Source organism: Schistocerca gregaria, chromosome X (assembly GCF_023897955.1).
Source record: "Schistocerca gregaria isolate iqSchGreg1 chromosome X, iqSchGreg1.2, whole genome shotgun sequence".
NCBI lineage: Eukaryota > Metazoa > Arthropoda > Insecta > Orthoptera > Acrididae > Schistocerca > Schistocerca gregaria.
In genome coordinates, this window is record NC_064931.1 from 183107640 (window position 1) to 183115327 (window position 7688).

Here is a 7688-nt window from a genome sequence, read left to right on the forward strand (position 1 = left end):
CACTAGTGTGCTATTTCTTCATATCGGCATTTTCAAAAACAGTTACTGAAAATGATGAACAAAAATCTAATTGAAAAAATTGGTCTTTGCGGTGGGCAGAGGCGTGTGAGGGGAAATGCTAACGTAAATGTCACTCGGTGCTGGTATCAGAAATTGCAACGTTTAACTTCAGCACGCAATGTTTGACACTACGACTGCTAGGTATCTGGAGTTTTCAGGAGTGAAAAAACAGGGAAGTCTACATGAAGTGTTCCAGACAAATTCGATATGTGACTAAAGCGAACGACGGACCCATCGGACACCTTTTATTGTGCCACTTACCCACAATTACCACTGTTAGCAAACTGATTATCGCCAAGTGTGAACGTGCATCGTTTTCCTTTCAATTCTTCTTCTAAAGGGCAGGCTGATAGCTTGTTGATGTACAGAATATCTAGTAATATACCAGTACTTACATGTACAGCTCTAAAACTGGCAGTATATTTACAATGTGCAACTAATATTCTTACAGGCCAGTAAATGATATTTTTCCGACGATTTATCAATTCTTTTTTCGACACATCTGTCGTCGAGAATGATATTTTTTTAAATGTCAATACATCGGGTTCCTGATATTTTTAAAAATATCAATAGTCCTAATGTAAACACCGACATGTAGGCAAGGACTAGTGTGACATTCGTGTCTCTCTGACGTGCATGCAGAAAATGATGAAAACCACAAGTGTGGCGACGTTGTTACCAAATGCATCCAAACGTATTCTTTTCTTGGCTAACGAGGGCCAAACATACGTAGACATCCATCGGAGAGTGAAGAATGTGTATGGGGCAGCATAGCTGTCGAAAACCATCGATGTGGAATGGTGCACCAACTTCCACGCTGCTCACGATCTGACACAAGGTGCCGGTCTATCTGGGAGGCCAGCCCCAACCACTTCAAGGAACCTGGTGTCTCCATCGCTGGAGAACGATACAGCGCAACGCTGGATGAATTATAGTGGCAGTTAAGGCGAAACGTCCGAGAAAATTGCAACATGTGCTGCTGATTCATGGTAACGCACGTCCCCATATCGCAAATGTCGTCGCGCAGAAGTTGCGCCAGCTCAAGTGGGAGACACTCGAGCTCTCGCCCTATAGTTTTGACGTGTACCCAAGCAATTATCACGCCTTCACTTCCTTAAAAAGGGCCTTGAAGGGTCGACCGGTTACTGCCGGACGAGGATGTGCACCAGGCAGTTACGGACTTCTTCATGCCGCCGGACACGGTGTTTTATCAAACAGATTTACATCTACATCTACATACATACTCCGCAATCTACCATACATTTCGTGGCGGAGGGTACCTCGTACCACAACTAGCATCTTCTCTCCCTGTTCCACTCCCAAACAGAACGAGGGAAATATGACTGCCTATATGCCTCTGTACGAGCCCTAATCTCTCTTATCTTATCTTTGTGATCTTTCCGGGCAGTAAAATTGTACTGCAGTCAGCCTCAAATGCTGGTTCTCTAAATTTCCTCAGTAGCGATTCACGAAAAGAACGCCTCCTTTCCTCCAGAGACTCCCACCCGTGTTCCTGAAGCATTTCAGGAACACTCGCGTGGTGATCAAACCTACCAGTAACAAATCTAGCAGCCCGCCTCTGAATTGATTCTATGTCCTCCCTCAAGCCGACCTGATAGAGATCCCAAACGCTCGAGCAGTACTCAAGAATAGGTCGTATTAGTGTTTTATAAGGTGTCTCCTTTACAGATGAACCACATCTTCCGAACATTTCTACCAATGAACCGAAGACGACTAGCCGCCTTCCCCACCACTGCCATTACTTGCTTGTCCCACTTCATATCGCTCTGCAATGTTACGCCCAAATATTTAATCGACGTGACCGTGTCAAGCGCTACACTACTAATGGAGTATCCAGACATTACAGGATTCTTTTTCCTATTCATCTGCATTAATTTACATTTATCTATATTTAGAGTTAGCTGCCATTCTTTACATCAATCACAAATCCTGTCCAAGTCATCTTGTATCCTCCTGCAGTCACTCAACGACGACACCTTCCCGTACACCACAGCATCATCAGCAAACAGCCGCACATTGCTATCCACCCTACCCAAAAGATAATTTATGTAGATAGAAAGCAACAGCGGACCTACCACACTTCACTGGGGCATTCCAGATGATACCCTCACCTCCGATGAACACTCACCATCGAGGACAACGTACTGGGTTCTATTACTTAAAAAATAGGTATCTTCAACCTGGTACGTGAGTGGGATGATTGCCTCGATGCACACGGCGATTTGTCCTGATCAACATACCAATTCTGGACTGTACGGCCTTCGAACGGAAACTCTTTGAACGCCCTTTATAGCAGATTGGTTGAAGAAAGGCAAATTTAAGTTTATAAGTATTTTAGATTTAGAGAAAGCTTTTGGCAATGTTGAGTGGACTAAACTCTGAAATTATGAAAGTACCAAGGATAAAAGACAGGGAACGAAAGATTATTTACAGCTTTTACAGAAACCGGCAACGGCCTTGCCGCAGTGGATACACCGGTTCCCGTCAGATCACCAAAGTTAAGCGCTGTCGGGCGTGGCCGGCACTTGGATGGGTGACCATCAGCCGCCATACGCTGTTGTCAGTTTTCGGGGTGATGCCAACTGAGGAGCTACTCGACCGAATAGTAGCGGCTCCGGTCAAAGAAAACCATCATAACGACCGGGAGAGCGGTGTGCTGACCACAAGCCCCTCCTATCCGCATCCTCACTGAGGATGACACGGCGGTCGGATGGTCCCGATGGGCCACTTGTAGCCTGAAGACGGAGTGCTTTACAGAAACCAGACTGCTGTTGTATGAGTCCAGTGTCGTGAAAATGAAGCCATAATAGAGAAATGAGCGGGACAGGGTTCTAGGCTATCCCGACGTTATTCAATCTGCACACTGAGCAACTAGTTAAGGAAACCAAGGAGAAATTTGGAAAGGGAATTAAAGTTCACGGGGAAGTAACTAAACCTTTAAATTTTCCGACGTCATTGTGATTCTGTCAGAGACGGAAAAGGATCTGGAAACACAGTTGATGATTGGACAGTGTCTTGAAAAGGGGCTATAAAATGAACATCAACAGACTCAAAACAAGGATAATTGAGTGTAATCCAATTAAATCAGGCGATACTGAGGGTAGTTGATTAGGAAATGAAAAACTAAAAGTAGTATATGAGTATTGCTATTTGGACAGTAAAATAACAGATGATGGCCAAAGCATGCGTATATAAAATAACCCTGGCAGTAGGAAGAAAGCCGGCCGGAGTGGCCAAGCGGTTCAAGGCGCTTCAGTCTGGAATCGCGCGACCGCTACGGTCGCAGGTTCGAATCCTGCCTCGGGCCTGGATGTGTGTGATGTCCTTAGGTTAGTTAGTTTTAAGTAGTTCTAAGTTCTAGGGGACTTATGATCCGATGTTATGTCCCATAGAGCTCAGGGCCATTTTTTGAATAGCAAGAAAAACATTTCTAAAAAGTGGAATTCGTTAAGATCTAATATCAGTTTAAGTGTTAAGACAGTTTTTCTGAAGGCATTCGACTGGATTGTAGCCTTTCACAAAAGTGAAACGTGGACGATAAGCAGTTTAGACAGGACGAGAATAGAAGCTTTTGAAATGCAGGGCTACACAAAAATGCTGAAGATTAGATGGGCAGGCCCAATAACAAACGAATAGATTGAAAAAAAAAATGGTACAACTTGACTAAATGAAGGGGTCGGTTGATAGGACGCATCCTGAGATGTCAAGGAACTGCCAGTCTGGTAATGGAAAACAGTGTCGGATGTATAAACTGTACAGGCAGACCAAGGCTTGAGCATAGTAAGCACGTTCAAATTGATGCAGGTGGCGCTAGCTTTGCAGAGATGAAGAGGCTTGCACGCGATAGAATAGCATCGAGAGCAGCGTCAAACCAGTCTTCGGACTGAAGACGACAAATTCTGTCTACAGGGTTATTGATAAATACCTGCATGGTTTCAGAGGAAGAGTGCAAGAAAACTGCAGGACATACAGAAAACATACACATAATAGTGTATAGAGAATCTCTCCAAGTTTTTCACTCACATTACAGGTGCTCAGTATGGGCGCCGTTTGTGAGCCGCGTCAGTACGACGGTCTGACTCTTGCCACACACATCCTAACATGTCGTGATCGATGCCAGAAACTGTATTAGTTTTCCTTTATAGCAACTCTTCCCAATGAAGTTGCAGCGTTGATAGTAATACACGATCTTTGACATAACCCCACAAGAAGAAATCACTCGGCGTTAAGTGAGGTGACCGTGAGGGTCATTGAAGCGGAGAGTCCTGGCTGGTAGCTCGTCCAATCAAATGCTGAGTCAGTTCATCTCTGAGAAAATCAAGAACGTCTGAAAGAAAGTGTGGTAGAGCACCGTCTTGTTGCAAAATAAATATTTCAGTGCCTTGCTGTAATTGAGGCTTAAACCAATGCTACAACGCGCCCAGGAACATGAAACCTGTCACAGTTTTCTCCCCAAAGAAGAACAGCCAGTGAAATTTTAAAGAGAACATGGTACAAAAGACGTTCACCTTAGGTGAATCACGAATGTTCACCACAATCTAGCGTGGACGTACTGTGCCCAAAATACCATCTTATGACGATGCACCTCTCCAGACACATTAAACACGGCTTTTTCACTGACAACCAACTCCTGCGATAAACCGTATTCCTCCAGTGGCCTCTGCAAGACATAGTAATAGTCAGAACAAAGCTCATGGTCCTGAGAGTTCAGCACTTGTGACAGTTGCATTCGGTATGGATTTACACCGAGACATTTGCGCAGAATGCGCCGGAAAGTTGACTGCGGTATATTTTTCTCATATGTCATGTTAGTTTCCTTGGGCTCCTGACGAATGATCCCACACACGCTCACCTTTCTCTGCTGACGGTCCCAGGCAGTCTGTTTTCTTCGCACCACAGAAGTAGCCAGTCTCGCGGAATGTGCACTACCACCCATGAATTCTTTTATCCGTTGGCGGTTTTACCTGATATCTGGTGCTAAACTGTGGGTGAACCGTCATAATTAATTCACATATAGTGAATTCAAGGGCACAAAACGCCCGAATTTCTTCGTTATGTGATATGTTCTGAACGCTTGCCCTGTATTGGTTCGCTCTGTAACTATGTCTTGGCGAGTATTACGAACCTAACCTTGCAGAGATGCTCTAGCCATTGATAATTGTCATTTTTCTCTATGTTTAACAATTTTCGCACAATCTTTTTCTAGAGCCCCGGAGGTACATATGAATAACCTTGTACATCTACATACACACCCTGCGAGCCACTGTGAAGTCAATGGTAGATGATACTTCGAACTGTCAGTTATTTGGGGGTCTTCTCGTCCTAATCCCTTATAGAGCGTGAGAAGGAAGATTGTTTAAATGCTTCTGTGTACGCTGTAATTAGTTCCATCTTGTCTTTACTGTCTTACGGGAGCAATACTTTGGTACTTGCAGTATATTCCTAGGCTCCTGAAACTTAACAAGTAGCCTTTCACGGCATAGTCTGCGTATATCTTCAATCGTCTGCCAGTTCAGGTTTTCCAGCATCTCCGTGGCGCTTTCCAGTTGGTAGGAAATACCTGCAACCATTTATTCAGCCCTTCTTTGTATGCTTCCAATTCCCCCTGTTGGTCCTACTTGTTATGAGTCCCACGTCCTTGAGCAATATTCTAGGACGAGTCGGACGAGTATTTTGTAAGCAATATCCTTAGTACAGTAGGCTGATAGCATTTTCCAAATATCGTATAAATGAGCCGAAATGTGACTCCTGCATTACCTACGACTGGGGCTGTGTGATTGTTCCATTCCATATGCCTACAAATTTTTACACCCACGTATTTGCATGTGTTGACTGACTGTAGTTGTGCCTATTGATACTGTAGTCATAGATTGCTACGTTCTTTTTTTTCCTTTTCTGAAGTTCATAATCTTACATTTATGAACATTTAAAGCAATTTACCAGTATTTGCACCACTTTTAAATCTTACCAAGATCACTGAATATTTATGCAGCCTTTTTCAGTTAGTATTTTTATTGATAAATGCATCATCTACGAAACGTTTAAGGTTGCTTCTGATATTGTATTTCACGACATTAAAATATAACATGAACGGCAAGGGTCCCAAAACTCTTTCGTAGTGCACGTCTGAATGTACTTCTACAGGTTGCACATAAAGTCAGGGAACACTGTTAATTATTTGTTTCACAAGAACTAATTTGTACAGATGTCATACATATTGCATTTTGAAGAGAAAACCTGAAAGTTCTTTTACAAACATTCGATATGCGAACCATGAGTGACCCGGCAGACATCAATACGGTAATCGAATTCTTGCCATACATGTCCCAACATGGTATCGTCGACTGTGGCAGTCGCTTCCCGTATTCTCTCCCGGACCTCTGCTACATCACGTGGTTGAGGCGGTACATATACCATATCCTTAACGTGTCCCCACAGAAGAAAGTCACGCGGAGTGAGATCTGGCGATCGTGGAGCCCATTTCATGAAACGGCTGTCCCCTTCTGAGGCACGGCCAACACATCGATGCGGCAGCTCCGTGTCCAGGTACCCACGAACTTCACGATAATAATGGGGTGGATCCCCAAATGGTTCAAATGATTCTAACCACTATGGGACTTAACATCTGAGGTCATCAGTCCCCTAGACTTAGAAGTACTTAAACCTAACCTAAGGACACCACACACATCCATGCCTGAGGCAGGATTCGAACCTACGACCGTAGCAGCAGCGCGGTTCCGTACTGAAGCTCCTAGAACCGCTCGGCCACAGCGGCCGGCTGGTGGAATCCCATCCTGCTGACATATGAACGGAGAGTCCGATTACATTTGAAGCATCAGCCATTGCTGCAGCACGTAGAAGCAGGAATATCCAGTACAGTGCTCTCGGCGAAGCAGAATGGCCCGTACACTTTTCGACGTGACAAGGCACAAAAAAAAACATTTATCTTTGGGGAATCACGCTCAAATTCAATGTTGTCGTGTTGATGCTTTGTACTCCAGTTTCGACAGTTATGCCTTTTCACTTTCCCATCACTGTGAAAAGTGGTTTCGTCGCTAAAAATTAAACTATCAACAATCCCAACACACAGAAAGCTCGCTCCGCCCCTGAACTCGCTATGATCGCGACTACCGCTGACTACTGGCAAATTACCAAACTACGCTGTGGCGGTATACATGGAAGAAAAAAACTTTCAGCGTTTCTCTTCAAAATGACATATGTATGATACCTGTACAATGTTTGGTTCTTGTGCAATAAATAAGTGAAAGTGTTCACGGACTTTATGTACAGCCTGTATATTTGTCGATGACTCAACGTCAACAAATGCGAAGTGTTGTGCATAAAAGACTCGTTATTGTACCATTACAGGATCACTGATTAATTAACAGGCACGTGTAGTGTCCCTCTTGCAATATTCACCACTATCGAGGTGAAACATAAATAAAAATGACTGTATGTGACTCAAAATGAACTGCAAACATCGATTTATCTGCCAAAGGTAATAACACTAACTGTAAAAATATACAATATAGATCGATAGATGCAGAAAAGACTTTATTTTTATTGTATGAGATTATAATGTGTAAGTAATTAAAATAAGTATTATT